This window comes from Panulirus ornatus, chromosome 19 (assembly GCF_036320965.1).
Source record: "Panulirus ornatus isolate Po-2019 chromosome 19, ASM3632096v1, whole genome shotgun sequence".
Classification (NCBI taxonomy): domain Eukaryota; kingdom Metazoa; phylum Arthropoda; class Malacostraca; order Decapoda; family Palinuridae; genus Panulirus; species Panulirus ornatus.
Window position 1 is genome coordinate 34,095,720 of NC_092242.1, and position 25,010 is coordinate 34,120,729.

The window sequence follows — 25,010 nt, forward strand, 5'->3', positions numbered from 1 at the left end:
CGTGGTGGCAGGAGAATGAAAGGTCGGTTACCTTAGGGATGTTGGTGATGAACTCGCTTTAGTGGTAGATCAAAGGTATGCAACCCCAAACGTTTGCAGTGGATCAAGGTGCGGAGCCCACATGATCTCTAAAGTGATGAGAATAAAGAAAATTCCTTTGCCAGAAGCAGGCTGAATCACGCGGGAACGCTGGGCCTTGGAGGATGAGAGAGGCCAGTCACCTGCAGGCTTGAAGTAGGAGACTGGGATACTGGTGGCGGCTGTAGACTGTAATGGCGTCTGGATAGTCTACGACGATGAACCATGATAGACAGGAGAGGAATCGTCAACGAGTATTAGACCAACAGGTGAGGATGTTCGGTCTCTGGATATATGAGGCAATGGAAAATCATAAAGGAAGGCCGTTCATAAGCAGTTAACAAGAAGCCACTAAAGGATCAAAGCCACTACTAGTAGTAGGGATGCTTGAAACGAACTCCCCCTGGCCCACTGACTCCCCTGTTAATCTCTCCCAGGTCCACTGTTCTATCCCACTAACGTTCAGGTTTACCACACCAGAGATGGTGTATTGGAAGGATTCGTCGATCATTAACACCCACACCATCAATACTCCACGTCCATGACCGCTCAGGCTGAGACCCTCAAGCTAACTGTTTGAATCCAGTAACACATCACAGCCAGTTACCCCTCGGACCTCTACCCCACGCTCACTTATAAAGGCAAATAACACTCCACAACCACTAAAACTCACGCTTATATTCCGAGGTCTGTTGTCATAGACGACTTACACTATTGTCACTAACATTAATGATCCAAGGCCCACGAGCCAAGACAACTAACACTAATTGGCCAACAACTCTCGGACTTATGGCCCTTGTTCACTACGATAAGCGACTTACATTCTATGGCCGCTCACAGTTATGATCCTTGGCTCACTACCCAAGACGATTGACACTCTATGGTCCTTAACTTTTGGGCTAATGAACATAAATCCACTGTCAAAGGAGACTAACACTCTATGGCTGCTGGCACTGGAACTCCTAATCTTAGGAAAACTGCCGGAGGTGCTTGAAACTCACTAAGTTTGGGTTCATGATCATTGTTACTGGATCATTGTCACTAACGCCCGTGTTTATCATGATCATTGTTACTGGATCATTGTCACTAACGCCCGTGTTTATCATGATCATTGTTACTGGATCATTGTCACTAACGCCCGTGTTTATCATGATCATTGTTACTGGATCATTGTCACTAACGCCCGTGTTTATCACCCAAGTCACACTATCAATTGTTACTAATGCTTCAGCTTATCAATCCAGGTCAGTGCCGTGTGCGACGAGCTGTACATACTCACTTACAGGGATTTCGATCCTCGCGTGCTTTCAAAAGCGACTCTCACTCTACACTCACACTCGTGCTGAGCATCCCGCGTCCGGTAGGTAAGTTGTCCGGCGGTTCACATCCGCTACGAAATGGTCTAGCCACCTCACACTCACTATCAATGGTGGGTAACGCCCCATACCCACCAACAAAGACGTTAAACACTCCACGCCCACAAACACAGATGAACACTCAAGTCTGGACCAGACTCCCAATCGTATCCCACCTCACCTCCCGCTGTGGCCTGGAATATCGTCTCTGGTCCAACTTAACTTGGAACACTTAGAAAGAAAACAGGTCAACAGTTTCTTGATGCTTAGATAGGTAGTAAAAATAACATTCTCACACCATTGTGTGGAAGACTAGCATAAGCTGGTCTCACAACAAAATCTGAGTCTCTCGCACCATCTTGACATAAAACAAACTTAATATCCGCTTTGATACACAGAACACTTAGAATATTCAAGGATTATTTATCACAGGATAAAGATATTAGCTACGTTCCAGATATTCCAGAGGTAAGTAGTTTCCCACCACATTCTGTTCATGATATCAGTCCTAAGACTCAGAGAGAAGAGCATTAAACTATACTAAAACATAGTACCATTGTTAAGGCTGCCATACCTTGACCCAACCTAACAGTCTAATAGCAGGAAATGTTTACATGTCTAATTACAACACACATGAAATATGACCAATCCTTTGTCAGTACCAGTTCGTGAATAGTCCATCTGACTATAAACACACACACACACACGCACACATACACACACAGACACACACACACACACACACACACACACACACACACACACACGCACACATACACACACACACACACACACACACACACACACACACACACACACACACACACACGCACACATACACACACACACACACACACACACACACACACACACACACACACACACACGCACACACACACATACACACACACACACACACACACACACACACACACACACACACACATGTAGTTGATAGATATAGTTAAATGATAGATGTAAATCATTAATAATTTTCACTTGGAAGATCACACCCCTGATAAGGAAGAAAGGAAAAAGAGGGAAATTCTTAATATGATATTACTTGAGACTCTGGGACTTTCAGAGGCAATTTCGGTGATAAGAAGGATTAGTGGTTATAATCAAGACGTATGGGGACGGTCAATTATGGTTACGTTTGGTTTGCAGTCATGTCAGGAAGTACTTAGGAAAGCTAAATATCTTAAGGCAAGATAGAATTCAGTGTGAAAATTGTACTATATTCAAATAAATCTTGAAGTATATAAGTCATTAGACAAGAGAATCTAACTAGACCCAAATAACAGCCACTCATATGACAATGTTTAGAGTGCATCACTTGTATAAAATTGTTAGGTTGGCTGGCCTATAACCCCCTTTTACATCACTCTACCAACCAATCCACGTGAGAAAGTAATTACTAACAACCTTCACCTTCAACACACTGCCAATGTCAGTGTTTTTGAACACAAAGAATCTCGAGATTAAAGATATTATAACACAGAGTATCTAGACTGACGGCTCGCAATTATTGTCATCGGGAAGGCTGGAAGTGCTGCTATCATGATCCATCTTAATGGTAATGAATTAGAGAAAAAAATTAATATAAACAATTAGATGTCTGCCACCACATTCATCCACAGACAGTTCAATTATCTCTGATTATGAAATCACCACTTGACATAAGAAAGCTGAGTCCAGACTGGTATATGCTTGTCCCTGAAGACAGATATAGTTTGGTGATCATTAGTGGTAAAGCGATTCAAACCGACCTCTAGTGGATTCCTTCTTACATAGGTCTACTAGAGCATGTTAGAGTAGATACTTTAGCGAAACTTGCTCTAAATAAAGAGACTGTTGTACACAACATATGCCTGCAAATTGATAAAGTCTATAAGCTAAAATTATACAGGAGCTAAAAACTCTATTCTTATCATACAAACGATTGCAAATAGATTCTAGTAGATATACTTTCCATCCAAATGAAACGTGTCAGGTAAAATGTTTGTATAGACTTTAATTACTGTGGTGACTACATCACAGGTTTGATTATTCTCTCTGCTGCTCCTGATGTCTCCTGTGTCGTATATTTGTTGGAATCTGATATTCTGAAGAAAGGTAGATCTACGACAGCGGATATCTTGGGGGACATTGGGCGGTAAATCTTTCACTTCTTGGATGACATCACTGTTAAAGATGCTTCATATGATATTTTGTCAGGTAGAGGATTGATCCCCTATTTATAATTTCTATGGGGAGAATATCCCTTTTATGCTGGGATCTGTAGCAGTTGTGTTATCCTCGTGTGTAAACTTTGTCCACTGTTGAGGGTCATCTTCATATTGGAATCTTACCCTGACACTCAGTCTGGTGACTTCCATCTAGGACGTGAGTTGATCCTACTGCGCCACAAAGAGCCCCTAATATAGACCTACGCCAGCAGGAGATAGCCTGGAACTAGTGGGTCCCACATTATCGTGAATACAGGTTTAAGAACCACACGGGTCGTGTACTTCACGATGGAGGGTAATGGTGAAAAATCATGAGGAGCGTAATGTCTTACGTCAGAACAGTCTGAGGTGAGAGAAGTTGGCCTGAGTAGGGCGGAGGACAATGTAAGTGTCCGCTCTCTACCAGTGAGAGAATCCAATCCTCTCTCTCTCTCTCTCTCTCTCTCTCTCTCTCTCTCTCTCTCTCTCTCTCTCTCTCTCTCTCTCTCTCTCTCTCTCTCTCTCTCTCATATTTCTGTCTCATGATTTTTCCCCTGCGTTTGTACTAGTCTTTTGAAGCGAGGCAGAAAACGAGGCCACAAAAGGCTTCTTCAGAGAGACTCGGCGATGCAAGTTGTATGAGCTGCCTGAGGGCAAGTGTCAGCCTTTCCTGTCTTTTGTAACTGAGATTAAAGTAAACACTAAGTTTGTGTCATGTTTACTGGTGGCAAGAAAAAGGGATTTGAAAGTGTACGAAACTAGCTTGATATACTGCTACCTCCGTATGTGATGCTGAGGATTCTTCACTATTATCCTCATACACATCACTAACAAAGCTTATATGCTGCACTTAGGTTAGGATAGACACATATCATGTAAACGAACAGAAATAATAGCAAAAATATATACCGTCTCCTCTATATCTCTTACAACTTACCATATCTCTTGGTCTTCTTCTTCTTGCCTACCAATTGCTCTCTTACCATTCTCATCCTGCTTGTTCCTTCTATCTCATTCAACTTTTTTTTCCACGTCAATCTCATCGTATCCGTTTTAACGTTTTACATCTTGTCCCTAACACCGCATTCATGCTACTTTCTGTTTCGTTTAACTCATCATACTTGTGTCTTCTCTGTCACTTGCTTTCCTCGGATCTCAAAACTCATTCAATCTTCTTCTCGTACATCTCTCTCATTCTCCTTAGTTTGTATATCTCAATCGCCATAATGGTCACACATGTCTCTACATGATCCTAGTTGTTTCCTGTATCTCATTCAAGCTACTTATCTCTTTTATTTCCCTCATCTTATTTAGTCTTTAAGGCAAATTACAATATGTCCACCTGTTTCAGAGTTACAGTTAGGTGTATATTTCTTCCACATGCATCCTCTACCCCTGTTTTAGAGGCACCCACTTCTAATCTCTCTCCCCTGCACAAGCACTTACTCTAACAATCTCCAAATAACCACAAACCACCATCATTCTGTATGTACCAACAATTCTTATGCCTACAACATAACTCTACACTCACCAAGTTTGCATGAAGTAACGTGCCTCTTCACCCCTTATTTTAAAGTTGTATAATCAGTTCATAGACCTATTAAGACAGAACTATGAAATAATGCCTTCAGTTAACAGAGATTTGGGCTAGACACAGATTCTCTTGCCATCTGGCTAACATCTCCTGACAGCTGGCGGCCGCTTGATATATAAATATATATATATATATATATATATATATATATATATATATATATATATATACATATATATATATATATATTTGCTTTGTCGCTGTCTCCCGCGTTTGCGAGGTAGCGCAAGAAAACAGACGAAAGAAATGGCCCAACCCACCCCCATAGACATGTATATACATACGTCCACACACGCAAATATACATACCTACACCTACACAGCTTTCCATGGTTTACCCCAGACGCTTCACATGCCCTGATTCAATCCACGGACAGCACGTCAACCCCGGTATACCACATCGATCCAATTCACTCTATTCCTTGCCCTCCTTTCACCCTCCTGCATTTTCAGGCCCCGATCACTCAAAATCTTTTTCACTCCATCTTTCCACCTCCAATTTGGTCTCCCACTTCTCGTTCCCTCCACCTCCGACACATATATCCTCTTGGTCAATCTTTCCTCACTCATTCTCTCCATGAGCCCAAACCATTTCAAAACACCCTCTTCTGCTCTCTCAACCACGCTCTTTTTATTTCCACACATCTCTCTTACCCTTTCCTTATATCCTCGATCAAACCACCTCACATTGTCCTCAAACATCTCATTTCCAGCACATCCATCCTCCTGCGCACAACTCTGTCCATAGCCCACGCCTCGCAACCATACAACATTGTTGGAACCACTATTCCTTCAAACATACCAATTTATGCTCTCCGAGATAATGTTCTCGACTTCCACACATTCTTCAAGGCTCCCAGGATTTTCGCCCCCTCCCCCACCCTATGATCTACATCCGCTTCCATAGTTCCATCCGCTGCCAGATCCACTCCCAGATATCTAAAACACTTTACTTCCTCCAGTTTTTCTCCATTCAAACTTACCTCCCAATTGACTTGACCCTCAACCCTACTGTACGTAATCACCTTGCTCCTATTCACATTTACTCTTAACTTTCTTCTTTCACACACTTTACCAAACTCAGTCACCAGCTTCTGCAGTTTCTCAGATGAATCAGCCACCAGCGCCGTGTCATCAGCGAACAACAACTGACTCACTTCCCAAGCTCTCTCAACCCCAACAGACTTCATACTTGCCTCTCTTTCCAAAACTCTTGCATTCACCTCCCTAACAACCCCATCCATAAACAAATTAAATAACCATGGAGACATCACATACCCCTGCCGCAAACCTACATTCACTGAGAACCAATCACTTTCCTCTCTTCCTACACGTACACATGCCTTACATCCTCGATAAAAACTTTTCACTGCTTCTAACAACTTGCCTCCCACACCATATATTCTTAATACCTTCCACAGGGCATCTCTATCAATTCTATCATATGCCTTCTCCAGATCCATAAATGCTACATACAAATCCATTTGCTTTTCTAAGTATTTCTCACATACATTCTTCAAAGGAAACACCTGATCCACACATCCTCTACCACTTCTGAAACCACACTGCTCTTCCCCAATCTGATGCTCTGTACATGCCTTCACCCTCTCAATCAATACCCTCCCATATGACTTACCAGGAATGCTCAACAAACTTATACCTCTGTAATTTGAGCACTCATTCTTATCCCCTTTGCCTTTGTACAATGGCACTATGCACAAATTCCGCCAATCCTCAGGCACCTCACCATGAATAATACATACATTAAATAACCTTACCAACCAGTCAATAATACAGTCACCCCCTATTTTAATAAATTCCACTGCAATACCATCCAAACCTGCTGCCTTGCCGGCTTTCATCTTCCGCAAAGCTTTTAGTACCTCTTCTCTGTTTACCAAAGCATTTTCCCTAACCCTCTCACTTTGCACACCACCTCGACCAAAACACCCTATATCTGCCACTCTATCATCAAACACATTCAACAAACCTTCAAAATACTCACTCCATCTCCTTCTCACATCACCACTACTTGTTATCACCTCCCCATTTGCGCCCTTCACTGAAGTTCCCATTTGCTCCCTTGTCTTACGCATTTTATTTACCTCCTTCCAGAACATCTTTTTATTCTCCCTAAAATTTAATGATACTCTCTCACCCCAACTCTCATTTGACCTCTTTTTCACCTCTTGCACCTTTCTCTTGACCTCCTGCCTCTTTCTTTTATACATCTCCCACTCAATTGCATTTTTTCCCTGAATAAATCGTCCGAATGCCTCTCCCTTCTCTTTCACTAATAATCTTACTTCTTCATCCCACCACTCACTACCCTTTCTAATCAACCCACCTCCCACTCTTCTCATGCCACAAGCATCTTTTGCGCAATCCATCACTGATTCCCTAAATACATCCCATTCCTCCCCCACTCCCCTTACTTCCATTGTTCTCACCTTTTTCCATTCTATACTCAGTCTCTCCTGGTACTTCCTGACACAAGTCTCCTTCCCAAGCTCACTTACTCTCACCACCCTCTTCACCCCAACATTCACTCTTCTTTTCTGAAAACCCATACAAATCTTCACCTTAGCCTCCACAAGATAATGATCAGACATCCCTCCAGTTGCACCTCTCAGCACATTAACACCCAAAAGTCTCTCTTTCGCGCGCCTGTCAATTAGCATATAATCCAATAACGCTCTCTGGCCATCTCTCCTACTTACATACGTATACTTATGTATATCTCGCTCTTTAAACCAGGTATTCCCAATCACCAGTCCTTTTTCAGCACATAAATCTACAAGCTCTTCACCATTTCCATTTACAGAACTGAACACCCCTTGTATACCAATTATTCCTTCAACTGCCACATTACTCACCTTCGCATTCAAATCACCCATCACTATAACCCGGTCTCGTGCATCAAAACCACTAACACACTCATTCAGCTGCTCCCAAAACATTTGCCTCTCATGATCTTTCTTCTCATGCCCAGGTGCATATGCACCAATAATCACCCATCTCTGTCCATCAACTTTCAGTTTTGCCCATATTATTCGAGAATTTACTTTCTTACATTCTATCACATACTCCCACAACTCCTGTTTCAGGAGTACTGCTACTCCTTCCCTTGCTCTTGTCCTCTTACTAACCCCTGACTTTACTCCCAAGACATTCCCAAACCACTCTTCCCCTTTACCGTTGAGCTTCGTTTCACTCAGAGCCAAAACATCCGGGTTCCTTTCCTCAAACATACTACTTATCTCTCGTTTTTTCACATCTTCGTTACATCCACACACATTTAGACACCCCAGTCTGAGCCTTCGAGGAGGATGAGCACTCCCCGCGTGACTCCTTCTTCTGTTTCCCATTTCAGAAAGTTAAAAAATACAAGGAGGGGAGTATTTCTGGCCCCCCCGCTCCCGTCCCCTCTAGTCGCCTTCTACGACACGCGAGGAATGCGTGGGAAGTATTCTTTCACCTCTATCCCCAGGGATAATATACATATATGTTTTTTTTTTTTTTTTTTTTTTTTTTTTTATACTTTGTCGCTGTCTCCCGCGTTTGCGAGGTAGCGCAAGGAAACAGACGAAAGAAATGGCCCAACCCCCCCCCCCCCCCATACACATGTACATACACACGTCCACACACGCAAATATACATACCTACACAGCTTTCCATGTTTTAACCCAGACGCTTCACATGCCTTGATTCAATCCACTGACAGCACGTCAACCCCTGTATACCACATCGCTCCAATTCACTCTATTCCTTGCCCTCCTTTCACCCTCCTGCATGTTCAGGCCCCGATCACACAAAATCTTTTTCACTCCATCTTTCCACCTCCAATTTGGTCTCCCTCTTCTCCTCGTTCCCTCCACCTCCGACACATATATCCTCTTGGTCAATCTTTCCTCACTCATTCTCTCCATGTGCCCAAACCATTTCAAAACACCCTCTTCTGCTCTCTCAACCACGCTCTTTTTATTTCCACACACCTCTCTTACCCTTACGTTACTTACTCGATCAAACCACCTCACACCACACATTGTCCTCAAACATCTCATTTCCAGCACCTCCATCCTCCTGCGCACAACTCTATCCATAGCCCACGCCTCGCAACCATACAACATTGTTGGAACCACTATTCCTTCAAACATACCCATTTTTGCTTTCCGAGATAATGTTCTCGACTTCCACACATTTTTCAAGGCTCCCAAAATTTTCGCCCCCTCCCCCACCCTATGATCCACTTCCGCTTCCATGGTTCCATCCGCTGACAGATCCACTCCCAGATATCTAAAACACTTCACTTCCTCCAGTTTTTCTCCATTCAAACTCACCTCCCAATTGACTTGACCCTCAACCCTACTGTACCTAATAACCTTGCTCTTATTCACATTTACTCTTAACTTTCTTCTTCCACACACTTTACCAAACTCAGTCACCAGCTTCTGCAGTTTCTCACATGAATCAGCCACCAGCGCTGTATCATCAGCGAACAACAACTGACTCACTTCCCAAGCTCTCTCATCCCCAACAGACTTCATACTTGCCCCTCTTTCCAGGACTCTTGCATTTACCTCCCTAACAACCCCATCCATAAACAAATTAAACAACCATGGAGACATCACACACCCCTGCCGCAAACCTACATTCACTGAGAACCAATCACTTTCCTCTCTTCCTACACGTACACATGCCTTACATCCTCGATAAAAACTTTTCACTGCTTCTAACAACTTGCCTCCCACACCATATATTCTTAATACCTTCCACAGAGCATCTCTATCAACTCTATCATATGCCTTCTCCAGATCCATAAATGCTACATACAAATCCATTTGCTTTTCTAAGTATTTCTCACATACATTCTTCAAAGCAAACACCTGATCCACACATCCTCTACCACTTCTGAAACCGCACTGCTCTTCCCCAATCTGATGCTCTGTACATGCCTTCACCCTCTCAATCAATACCCTCCCATATAATTTACCAGGAATACTCAACAAACTTATACCTCTGTAATTTGAGCACTCACTCTTATCCCCTTTGCCTTTGTACAATGGCACTATGCACGCATTCCGCCAATCCTCAGGCACCTCACCATGAGTCATACATACATTAAATAACCTTACCAACCAGTCAACAATACAGTCACCCCCTTTTTTAATAAATTCCACTGCAATATCATCCAAACCTGCTGCCTTGCCGGCTTTCATCTTCCGCAAAGCTTTTACTACCTCTTCTCTGTTTACCAAAGCATTTTCCCTAACCCTCTCACTTTGCACACCACCTCGTCCAAAACACCCTATATCTGCCACTCTGTCATCAGACACATTCAACAAACCTTCAAAATACTCATTCCATCTCCTTCTCACATCACCACTACTTGTTATCACCTCCCCATTTACGCCCTTCACTGAAGTTCCCATTTGCTCCCTTGTCTTACGCACCCTATTTACCTCCTTCCAGAACATCTTTTTATTCTCCCTAAAATTTACTGATAGTCTCTCACCCCAACTCTCATTTGCCCTTTTTTTCACCTCTTGCACCTTTCTCTTGACCTCCTGTCTCTTTCTTTTATACTTCTCCCACTCAATTGCATTTTTTCCCTGCAAAAATCGTCCAAATGCCTCTCTCTTCTCTTTCACTAATACTCTTATTTTTTCATCCCACCACTCACTACCCTTTCTAAACAGCCCACCTCCCACTCTTTTCATGCCACAAGCATCTTTTGCGCAATCCATCACTGATTCCCTAAATACATCCCATTCCTCCCCCACTCCCCTTACTTCCATTGTTCTCACCTTTTTCCATTCTGTACACAGTCTCTCCTGGTACTTCCCCACACAGGTCTCCTTCCCAAGCTCACTTACTCTCACCACCTTCTTCACCCCAACATTCACTCCTCTTTTCTGAAAACCCATACTAATCTTCACCTTAGCCTCCACAAGATAATGATCAGACATCCCTCCAGTTGCACCTCTCAGCACATTAACATCCAAAAGTCTCTCTTTCGCACGCCTGTCAATTAACACGTAATCCAATAACGCTCTCTGGCCATCTCTCCTACTTACATAAGTATACTTATGTATATCTCGCTTTTTAAACCAGGTATTCCCAATCATCAGTCCTTTTTCAGCACATAAATCTACAAGCTCTTCACCATTTCCATTTACAACACTGAACACCCCATGCATACCAATTATTCCCTCAACTGCCACATTACTCACCTTTGCATTCAAATCACCCATCACTATAACCCGGTCTCGTGCATCAAAACCGCTAACACACTCATTTAGCTGCTCCCAAAACACTTGCCTCTCATGATCTTTCTTCTCATGCCCAGGTGCATATGCACCAATAATCACCCACCTCTCTCCATCAACTTTCAATTTTACCCATATTAATCGAGAATTTACTTTCTTACATTCTATCACATACTCCCACAACTCCTGTTTCAGGAGTATTGCTACTCCTTCCCTTGCTCTTGTCCTCTCACTAACCCCTGACTTCACTCCCCAGACATTTCCAAACCACTCTTCCCCTTTACCCTTGAGCTTCGTTTCACTCAGAGCCAAAACATCCAGGTTCCTTTCCTCAAACATACTACCTATCTCTCCTTTTTTCACATCTTGGTTACATCCACACACATTTAGGCACCCCACTCTGAGCCTTCGAGGAGGATGATCACTCCCCGCGTGACTCCTTCTTCTGTTTCCCATTTTAGAAAGTTAATACAAGGAGGGGAGGATTTCCGGCCCCCCGCTCCCGTCCCCTCTAGTCGCTTTCTACGACACGCGAGGAATACGTGGGAAGTATTCTTTCACCCCTATCCCCAGGGATAATATACATATATATATACATATACACACACACACACATACACACACATACGCACACACACACACACACACACACATACATATATATACATATGAAAAATGTAAGAAACAATTTAGAAAACAAACTTTTAGCTTGAAATGAATGAAAAAAAATGAATGTCACATATATGTACATATATATATACATACACATACACACGCACATATACACACACACACATATACATATATATATATATATATATATATATATATATATATATATATATATATATATATATGAAAAAAAAGTAAGAAATAATCTAGAAAACTGAAACTTCTAGCTTGAAATAAAATGAGAAAATGAATGTCAAATAATGGTTCAACCTCTGGCTATGGAAAAGGGAAATGTATAATTTATTTACACAAACGTCAATAGTAGTTCTCATCAATTTAACCACTGTATCAATAAGCTTCAATGTCTAAGCTACATTTTTTTTCCCAATTTCACTATTTTCTTGTCAAAGCACCATGTATGAAAACTATCACTCCAGTAACACAACTATAAACATTTACTTCCCCTTTTAAAAAGTTCTGGGGAAGTCTGTCTCGATACACTGCGGGACACTCTACCACCTGGCGAGGTTTGTGTTGCAATGGTTCTTGATTCACAAACGTAGTAGCATCACTGGTGGGCGGAAGAACATTCTTGTAACCACAGCAAGGATCACAGTCCGTGCAACTCCATTATGATGGTTCTCCATTATGATGGTTCTTCTCCTGCTGGCTAAATCCTGCTTCAGCTTGTAATCCAACACAACACTGGCACCAATCACTTCATAGAAAAACACTAATTGGTTGCTCATGCAGTTGGACGAGGAGGGTAGAGGGACTGCCCGTGTCCCATACCCATGCCCGACCGCGTCCGGCAACACACTATGGGTCGTCGTCGACTCCAGTGACGGTCACTCCACCTGAATACGATACGAAGGAACTCAGATGACACGGCGAACTTTTGCAATGGTATCACGGGCCAAATAAACTTGTACCCAAGACCGGCTAGGACTATATACAGTCCCGGGACATGAGTAATGCCCCAGCAGACGACCAGGCCATAACACACGTCTACTGACGATAGTTTTGCTAGCGTCCGACGATCGACACCAAATATATATATATATATATATATATATATATATATATATATATATATATATATATATATATATATATATATATATATATATGTATATACATAAATATAAATATATATATATATATATATATATTTTTTTTTTCTTTCTTTCTTTCATACTATTCGCCATTTCCCGCCTCAGCGAGGTAGCGTTAAGAACAGAGGACTGGGCCTCTGAGGGAATATCCTCACCCGACCCCTTTCTCTGTTCCTTCCTTTGAAAAAAAAAAAAAAAACACTGGTCAATACCAAACACAGTGGTAAAAAGTTATAAAGATATATTCACAATAGCAGAAATGAACATGTGCTCTCTGAACATAAGAATACAGTTTACTCTTAATACAGTGATCTCCCTCTACTGTATTTTACTTAACAAATCTTAGGCAAATATACTGGCCTCCATTTATAAGTCTTTGAAATAACTAAGATGTGTACAGATAGATTTAATACATATACCCAAGAGCATTGTAAAACATCTTATTCAAAAGATATCCACAGAGAGAGAGGGGGAACAGAACGTAAACACTATAAATCTTTTTCTATTCTTGTATACAAATACTTTCTATTACCTTATTTTGTCTCTTACATAATCCTTGTTCTTCCATAATTTGTAATGATAGTAAAAATACCTACTGTTAATTCATTTAAAACTAATAAGCAAAATTTCACATTGTAACATACGATAAGATTCTTCAAAAGAATATAATGTACTTCGATAACTGAACATATTTATAATCCTATAAGTCCACGGGGAAAGTGAAACACGAAAAGATCCCAAGTGCACTTTCGCGTAATAATCACATCATCAGGGGAGACACAAGTGAGAAATATAACAGTCAGTTGATATACATCGAAGAGACGAAGCTAGGACGCCATTTGGTAAACATGTGATTGCCCAAAACATACAACGAGCGTTCATAAACTTATCATTTTACAAATTCCGCCTGAGGATTGGCGGAATGCGTGCATAGTGCCATTGTACAAAGGCAAAGGGGATAAGAGTGAGTGCTCAAATTACAGAGGTATAAGTTTGTTGAGTATTCCTGGTAAATTATATGGGAGGGTATTGATTGAGAGGGTGAAGGCATGTACAGAGCATCAGATTGGGGAAGAGCAGTGCGGTTTCAGAAGTGGTAGAGGATGTGTGGATCAGGTGTTTGCGTTGAAGAATGTATGTGAGAAATACTTAGAAAAGCAAATGGATTTGTATGTAGCATTTATGGATCTGGAGAAGGCATATGATAGAGTTGATAGAGATGCTCTGTGGAAGGTATTAAGAATATATGGTGTGGGAGGAAAGTTGTTAGAAGCAGTGAAAAGTTTTTATCGAGGATGTAAGGCATGTGTACGTGTAGGAAGAGAGGAAAGTGATTGGTTCTCAGTGAATGTAGGTTTGCGGCAGGGGTGTGTGATGTCTCCATGGTTGTTTAATTTGTTTATGGATGGGGTTGTTAGGGAGGTAAATGCAAGAGTCCTGGAAAGAGGGGCAAGTATGAAGTCTGTTGGGGATGAGAGAGCTTGGGAAGTGAGTCAGTTGTTGTTCGCTGATGATACAGCGCTGGTGGCTGATTCATGTGAGAAACTGCAGAAGCTGGTGACTGAGTTTGGTAAAGTGTGTGGAAGAAGAAAGTTAAGAGTAAATGTGAATAAGAGCAAGGTTATTAGGTACAGTAGGGTTGAGGGTCAAGTCAATTGGGAGGTGAGTTTGAATGGAGAAAAACTGGAGGAAGTGAAGTGTTTTAGATATCTGGGAGTGGATCTGTCAGCGGATGGAACCATGGAAGCGGAAGTGGATCATAGGGTGGGGGAGGGGGCGAAAATTTTGGGAGCCTTGAAAAATGTGTGGAAGTCGAGAACATTATCTCGGAAAGCAAAAATGGGTATGTTTGAAGGAATAGTGGTTCCAACAATGTTGTATGGTTGCGAGGCGTGGGCTATGGATAGAGTTGTGCGCAGGAGGATGGATGTGCTGGAAATGAGATGTTTGAGGACAATGTGTGGTGTGAGGTGGTTTGATCGAGTAAGTAACGTAAGGGTAAGAGAGATGAGTGGAAATAAAAAGAGCGTGGTTGAGAGAGCAGAAGAGGGTGTTTTGAAATGGTTTGGGCACATGGAGAGAATGAGTGAGGAAAGATTGACCAAGAGGATATATGTGTCGGAGGTGGAGGGAACGAGGAGAAGAGGGAGACCAAATTGGAGGTGGAAAGATGGAGTGAAAAAGATTTTGTGTGATCGGGGCCTGAACATGCAGGAGGGTGAAAGGAGGGCAAGGAATAGAGTGAATTGGAGCGATGTGGTATACAGGGGTTGACGTGCTGTCAGTGGATTGAATCAAGGCATGTGAAGCGTCTGGGGTAAACCATGGAAAGCTGTGTAGGTATGTATATTTGCGTGTGTGGACGTGTGTATGTACATGTGTATGGGGGGGGGGGTTGGGCCATTTCTTTCGTCTGTTTCCTTGCGCTACCTCGCAAACGCGGGAGACAGCGACAAAGTATAAAAAAAAAAAAAAAAAAAAAAAAAAAAAAAAAAAAAAAAAAAATTTTATCAACAATAAAGTTATCTAATTTGTATAGACCATCACTAATATTAGGATTATAATTCTTTGTGTAATTATAATTCTTTAGTAATAGAAGATTCAATGGTATTTCTCTTGGTAATAGAGTTAGAGTTAATAACTGAAATGGCGTTACTCCAGTCAATACAATGATCATAGTTTTTAACGTGATTAAGCAAAGCATTTGATTCTTGTTCCGTTCTTATACTATATTTATGTTGCTTAAGTCTAACAGAAAGATCCTTACCAGTCTGACAAACATAAAATTTATCACAGTTTCCACAAGGCACTTTATAGATGCATCCAAGAGAATTTTCTGGTGAATTCCTGATTAAGATATTCTTTATAGTATTATTGTTGCTAAAGGCAACATTTATATTAAAGGATTTAAACAGCATGGGAAGCAAATTGAAATTATCATTAAAAGGGAGAACTAAAAGATTCTTTGTGTCAATGGGAGGTTTGGGCTCAACTCTATAAAATGATTTCTTTGCTAACTTAAGGGATTTATCAATGAAAGATCTAGGATACTTTAACTTAGATCCAATAGAATATATCTTCTCAAGCTCAACATCAATAAACTCTGGACTGCAAACACGTAATGCCATAAGGAACATAGATTGAAATGATGATAATTTAACTCTGTCATGTTGAGATGAGTAATAATGGATATATGAGCATACATTGGTGGGTTTTCTGTATATGCTAAATTTAAACTTGTTTCCTTGTCTATGGATCATGCAATCTCAAAATGGTAACATACCACTATTTTCATTTTCTTCAGTAAATTTGATGGAAGGTACTAAATTTTTAAGTAAGTGGAGAAATATTTGTAAATTTTCGTTTGCTTGCCAAACACAAAGAACACTATTTACATACCTAAACCAAATTGCATTAGAAGGTAAGATATCCTTTAGTAATTTTGTTTCAAAAAATTCCATATAAAGATTACTTCGTACAGGTGAAAGAGGGTTACCCATTGCCATACCAAATTTTTGAGCATAATAATCTCCATTATATTGAAATACAGAGTCGTTTATACACAATTTTATCAGTTTAATGAAATTAGACTTTGAAACAGGTAAATGAATATCATCCACGACATTAAATGAATATTCTAAAAGATCATCAAGTGGAGCTTTAGTGAAAGGTGAGGAAACATGAAAGCTAACTAGTTTGAAACCAGAATTAACATTAATATTGTTTAGCTTGTTGACTAAATCTACATTGTTCATGATATTAGAATTTGATACCTTACCCACTAAAGGGCTTAATAAAGTAACTAACCATTTTGACAATTTATGTGATGTGATGGAGCCTACTGAACTCACTATAGGTCTTGCTGGAAAATTCTGTTTATGTATTTTGAGAAGTCCATACATATATGGCAATGAAGGGGACAAAGATGACAAACTTTTGATGAGAGAAATGTTACTTTTCAAAAACAACTTGATTTATTTATTGAAATGAGAATTAACTGCTTCTAAAGGATTTTTTACTAAGGTTAGAATATGTTGTGTCATCATTTAGAAGAATATTCATTTTACATAAAAATTTACTTGTCCAAAATCACAACAGTGTTAGCCTTATCTGCTTTTAAGCCCTTTAGTGGGTAAGGTATCAAATTCTAATATCATGAACAATGTAGATTTAGTAAACAAGCTAAACAATATCAATACTAATTTTGATTTCAAACTAGTTAGCTTTGATGTGTCCTCATTTTTTCACTAAAGTTCCAGTTGAAGATCTTTAAGAATACTTATTTGATGTCTTGGATGATATTCATTTACCTGTTTCAAAGTCTAATTTCATTGAACTGATAAAATTGTGTATAAAAGACTATGTATTTCAATTTAATGGAGATTATCATGCTCAAAAATTAGGTATGGCAATGGGCAACCCTCTTTCACCTGTACTAAGTAATCTTTATATGGAATTTTTTGAAACAAAATTACTAAAGGATATCTTACCTACTAATGCAATTTGGTTTAGGTATGTAGATGATGGATGTTCTTTGTGTTTGGCCAACAAATGAAAATTTACAAATATTTCTCCCCTTACTTAACAATTTAGTACATTCCATCAAATTTACTCTAGAAAATGAAAATAATGGTATGCTACCATTTTTAGATTGCATGATCCATAGACAAGGAAACAAGTATAAGTCTAGCATATACAGAAAACCCACCAATGTATGCTCATATATCCATTAATACTCATCTCAACATGACAGAGTTAAATTATCATCATTTCAATCTATGTTCCTAAGGGCATTACGTATTTGCAGTCCAGAGTTTATTGATGATGAGTTTGAGAAGATATATTCCATTGGATCTAAGTTAAAGTACCCTAGATCTTTCATTGATAAATCCCTAAAGTTAGCAAAGAAATCATTTTATAGAGTTGAGCTCAAACCTCCCATTGACACCAAGAATCTTTTAGTCCTCCCTTTTGATAATAATTTCACTTTGCTTCCCATGTTGCTGAAATCCTTTAATGTAAATGTTGCCTTTAGCAACAATAATACTATAAAGAATATCTTAATCAGGAATTCACCAGAAAATTCTCTTTGATGCATCTATAAAGAGCCTTGTGGAAACTGTGATAAAGTTTATGTTTGTCAGACTGGTAAGGATCTTTCTGTTAGACTTAAGCAAAATAATCATAGTATAAGAACGGGACAAGAATCAAATGCTTTGCTTAATCACGTAAAAAAGTATGATCATTGTATTGACTGGAGTAACGCCATTTCAGTTATCAACTCTAACTCTATTACCAAGAGAAATATCATTGAGTCTTCTATTATTAAATACAGAAAGAATTATAATCTTAATATTACTGATGGTCGGTACAAATTAGATAACTTTGTTGTTGATAAGATTTGTAAAATGATAAGTTTATGAACGTTCGTTGTATGTTTTGGACAATCACATGTTAACCAAATGGCGTCCTAGCTTCGTCTCTTCGATGTATATCAACTGACTGTTATATTCCTCACTTATTTCTCCCCTGACGATGTGATTAGTACACGAAAGTGCACTTGGGAACTTTTCGCGTTTCATTTTCCCCGTGGACTCATAGGAATATCTTGATCACGCGCAAAATTGCGATCCTTTCCAATATCATTTATAACTGAAACAAATATTGGTAATTAGGGGAGATAACTGTAACAGTGACCTATTACGAAATCCATCACTTATGTCTCCCGCAGCCAAATCCCTTCAGTTATAATCCTGAAGAAGTCAACCAGCTCCTCACACCCTTTACAATGTTCCATTCCCTCTCATTACAAACACATATCCACTTGCTGAAACAAATCACCCTAATACAGAAATCAACTAGTTTCATTCTTCATCTCTCTAGCATTAATATGGAAATTCATATCCATGCGACACCCATGATAATCACTGTTCACCTTATAATCACTGTTCTCTCACCCTACCCAATCATCTCATTGTAAGTTACCTTCACACTCCACATGACATAACGAACAGAAAATGAACGTCTACAACTGGAAGCTGGCATAGACCGAAATGATAGGCTGTGCTTATAAATGGCAAACGAAAATTGATACTCATAAGCGCAAAATATAAGAAATCGTAAATGATATAAGAATTTTGTCGATCTGCATAAAGTAAATGCAGAAAAAGGCTTCAATATTGATTATTCAGAAACCTAAACCCAAATACATAGTGTGCAGAAGCAGTTAAAAACGACAAACAAAATCGGGGCCTTCATAGGTAGGATACTCGGATTCAAGTATAATAAACTAATCCTTATTTTTAAGAATATTTGGTTCAGTTTTGGTCACCCATCTTGAAAACAGATAATTTGACTGAAGAGAGCGAGCTACCAAGATGAATCCAGGACTGAGAAAGAGGTACTGTGGAAGCTGTCTATATAAACTTTACTCTGCTCAGAAGAGGCGTTTTATATATCATTCAAAACAAGGATTTAACATTATCAAAGGCACAGAGTCTGGACCTAGGACTCTATTTAGGGCAAGATCAGCCTGATTCGAAAACATTATCTCGGAAAGCAGAAATGGGTATGTTTCAAGGAATAGTGGTTCCAACAATTTGTATGGTTGCGAGGCGTGGGCTATGGATAGAGTTGTGCGCAGGAGGATGGATGTGCTGGAAATGAGATGTTTGAGGACAATGTGTGGTGTGAGGTGGTTTGATCGAGTAAGTAACGCAAGGGTAAGAGAGATGTGTGGAAATAAAAAGAGCGTGGTTGAGAGAGCAGAAGAGGGTGTTTTGAAAATGTTTGAGCACATGGAGAGAATGAGTGAGGAAAGATTGACCAAGAGGATATATGTCCCGGAGGTGGAGGGAACGAGGAGAAGTGGGAGACCAAATTGGAGGTGGAAAGAAGGAGTGAAAAAAATTTTGTGTGATCGGGGCCTGAACATGCAGGAGGGTGAAAGGAGGGCAAGGAATAGAGTGAATTGGATCGATGTGGTATACCGGGGTTGACGTGCTGTCAGTGGATTGAATCAGGGCATGTGAAACATCTGGGGTAAACCATGGAAAGCTGTGAAGGTATGTATATTTGCGTGTGTGGACGTATGTATATACATGTGTATGGGGGTGGGTTGGGCCATTTCTTTCGTCTGTTTCCTTGCGCTACCTCGCAAACGCGGGAGACAGCGGAAAAAAAAAAATATATATATATATATATATATATATATATATATATATATATATATATATATATATATATATATATATATATATATTGCTTTGACGCTGTCTCCCGCGTTTGCGAGGTAGCGCAAGGAAATAGACGAAAGAAATGGCCCAACCCACCCCCATACACATGTATATACATACACGTCCACACACGCAAATATACATACCCATACATCTCAATGTACACATATATATACACAACCAGACACATACATATATACACATGCACACAATTCACACTGTCTGCCTTTATTCATTCCCATCGCCACCTCGCCACACATGGAAGAACATCCCCCTCCCCCTCATGTGTGCGAGGTAGCGCTAGGAAAAGACAACAAAGGCCCCATTCGTTCACACTCAGTCTCTAGCTGACATGCAATAATGCCCGAAACCACAGCTCCCTTTGCACATTCAGGCACACCCGAGCTTTCCATGATTTACCCGAGACGCTTCACATGACCTGATTCAATCCATTGACAGCACGTCGACTCCGGTATACCACATCGATCCAATTCACTCTATTCCTTGCACGCCTTTCACACTACTGTATATTCAGGACACGATCACTCAAAATCTTTTTCACCCCATCTTTCCACCTCTTATTTGGTCTCCCACTTCTCCTTGTTCCCTCTACCTCCGACACATATATCCTCTTGGTCAATCTTTCCTCACTCATTCTTTCCATGCGCCCAAACCATTTTAAAACACCCTCTTCTGCTCTCTCAACCACACTATTTTTATTTCCACACATCTCTCTTACCCTTTCATTACTTACTCGATCAAACCACCTCACACCACATATAGTCCTCAAACATCTCATTTCCAGCACATCCACCCTCCTGCGCACAACTCTATCCATAGCCCACGCCTCGCAACCAGACAACATTGTTGGAACCACTATTCCTTCAAAAGTACCCATTTTTGCTTTCCGAGATAATGTTCTCGACTTCCACACATTCTTCAAGGCTCCCAGGATTTTCGCCCCCTCCCCCACCCTATGATCCACTTCCGCTTCCATGGTTCCATCCGCTGCCAGATCCACTCCCAGATATCTAAAACACTTTACTTCCTCCAGTTTTTTCTCCATTCAATATATATATATTTATATATACATTTATTTATTTATTTTGCTTTGTCGCTGTCTCCCGCGTTAGCGAGGTAGCGCAAGGAAACAGACGAAAGAATGGCTCAACCCGCCCACATACACATGTATATACATACACGTCCACACACGGAAATATACATACCTATACATCTCAATGTACACATATATATATATACCCACACAGACATATACATATATACACATTTCCATAATTCATACTGTCTGCCTTTATTTGTTCCCATCGCCACCTCGCCACACAAGGAATAACGACCCCCTCCCCACTCATATGTGCGAGGTAGCGCTAGGAAAACACACCAAAGGCCCCATTCGTTCACACTCAGTCTCTAGCTGTCATGTAATAATGCACCGAAACCACAGCTCCCTTTCGACATCCAGGCCCAACACAACTTTCCATGGTTTACCCCAGACGCTTTACATGCCCTGGATCAACCCATTGACAACACGTTGACCCCGGAATACCACTTCGTTCCAATTCACTCTATTCCTTGCCCGCCTTTCACTCTCCTGTATGTTCAGGCCCCGATCACTCAAAATCTTTTTCACTCCATTTTTCCATTTCCAATTTCGCCTCCCACTTCACCTCGTTCCCTCCACCTCTGACACATATATCTTCTTGGTCAATCTTTCCTCACTCAATCTCTCCATGTGACCAAACCATTTCAAAACACCCTCTTCTGCTCTCTCAACCATACTCTTTTCATTTCCACACATCTCTCTTAACCTTACATTACTTACTCGATTAAACCACCTCACACCACATATTGTCCTCAAACATCTTATTTCCAGCACATCCACCCTCCTGCGCACAACTCTATCCATAGCCCACGCCTCGCAACCATACAACATTGTTGGAACCACTATTCCTTCAAACATACCCATTTTTGCATTCCGAGACAATGTTCTCGACTTCCACACATTCTTCGAGAGTCCCAGAATTTTCGCCCCCTCCCCCACCCTATGATTCACTTCCGCTTCCATGGTTCCATCCGCTGCAAGATCCACTCCCAGATATCTAAAACGCTTTACTTCCTCCAGTTTTTCTCCATTCAACTTTACCTCCCAATTGACTTGACCCTCAACACTACAGTACCTAATAACGTTGCTCTTATTCACATTTACTCTTATACTTTCTTTTTTCAGACACTTTATCATACTCAGTCACCAGCTTATGCAGTTTCTTACATGAATCAGCCAGCAGCGCTGTATCATCAGCGAACAACAACTGACTCACTTCCCAAGCTCTCTCATCCAGAACAGACTGCATACTTGCCCCTCTTTCCAAGACTCTTGCATTCACCTCCCTAACAACCACATCCATAAACAAATTAAACAACCTTAGACACATCACACACCCCTGCCGCAAACCTACATTCAATGAGAACCAATCATTTTCCCCTCTTCCTACACGTACACATGCCTTACATTCTCGATAAAAACTTTTCACTGCTTCTAACAACTTGCCTCCCACACCATATATTCTTAAAACCTTGAACAGGGCATCTCTATCAACTCTATCATATGCCTTCTCCAGATAAATAAATGCTACATACAAATTCATTTGTTTTTCTATGTATTTCTCACATATATTCTTCAAAATAAACACCTGATCCACACATCCTCTACCACTTCTGAAACCAAACTACTCTTCCCCAATCTGATGCTCTGTACATGCCTTCACCGTCTCAATCAATACCCTTCCATATAATTTACCAGGAATACTCAACAAACTTATACCTCTGTAATTGGAGCACTCACTCTTATCCCCTTTGCCTTTGTACAATGGCACTATGCAAGCATTCCACCAATCCTCAGGCAACTCACCATGAATAATACATACATTAAATAACCTTACCAACCAGTCAACAATGCAGTCACCCCCTTTTATAATAAATTCCACTGCAATACCATCCAAACCTGCTGCCTTGCCGGCTTTCATCTTCCGCAAAGCTTTTACTAGTTTCTTTCTATTTACCAAATCATTTTCCCTAATTCTCTCATTTTGCACACCACCTCGACCAAAACACCCTATATCTGCCACTCTATCATCAAACACATTCAACAAGCCTTCAAATTACTCACTCCATCTCCTTCTCACATCACCACTACTTGTTATCACCTCCACATTAGCCCCCTTCACTGAAGTTCCCATTTGCTCCCTTGTCTTACGCACTTTATTTACCTCCTTCCAAAAAATCTTTTTATTCTCCCTAAAATTTATTGATAATCCCTCACCCCAACTCTCATTTGCCCTCTTTTTCACCTCTTGCACCTTTCTTTTGACCTCCTGCCTCTTTCTTTTATACCTCTCCCACTCATTTGCATTTTTTCCCTGCAAAAATCGTCCAAATGCCACTCTCTTCTCTTTCACTAATAATCTTACTTCTTCATCTCACCAATCACTAACTTTTCTAATCAACACACCTCCCAGGCTTATCATGCCACAAGCATCTTTTGTGCAAGCCATCACTGCTTCCCTAAATACATCCCATTCTTCCCCCACTCCCCTTACCACCTTTGTTCTCACCTTTTTCCATTCTGTACTCAGTCTCTCCTGGTACTTCCTCACACAAGTCTCCTTCCCAAGCTCACTTACTCTCACCACTCTCTTCACCCCAACCTCCTCTCTTTTTTTCTGAAAACCCCCACAAATCTTCACCTTCACCTCCAAAAGATAATGATCAGACATCCCTCCAGTTGCACCTCTCAGCACATTAACATCCAAAAGTCTCTCTTTCGTGCATCTATCAATTAACACGTAATCCAATAACGCTCTCTGGCCATCTCTCCTACTTCCATACGTATACTTATGTATATCTCGCTTTTTAAACCAGTTATTCCCAATCACCAGTCCTTTTTCAGCACATAAATCTACAAGCTCTTCACCATTTCCATTTACAACAATGAACACTCCATGTATACCAATTATTCCCTCATCTGCCACATTACTCACCTTTGCATTCAAATCACCCATCACTATAACCCGGTCTCGTGCATCAAAACCACTAACACTCATTCAGGTGCTCCCAAAACACTTGCCTCTCATGATCTTTCTTCTCATGCCCTGGTGCATATGCACCAATTATCACCCATCTCTCTTCATCAACATTCAGTTTATCCATTAATCTAGAATTTACTTTCTTGCACTCTATCACATACTCCCACAACTGTTTCAGGAGTAGTGCTACTCCTTACCTTGCTCTTGTCCTCTCACTAACCTCTGACTTTACTCTCAAGACATTCCCAAACCACTCTTCCCCTTTACCCTTGAGCTTCGTTACACTCAGAGCTAAAACATCCAGGTTCCTTTCGTCAAACATACTAGCTATCTCTCTTTTTTCTCATGTTGGTTACATCCACACACATTTAGACACCCTAATCTGA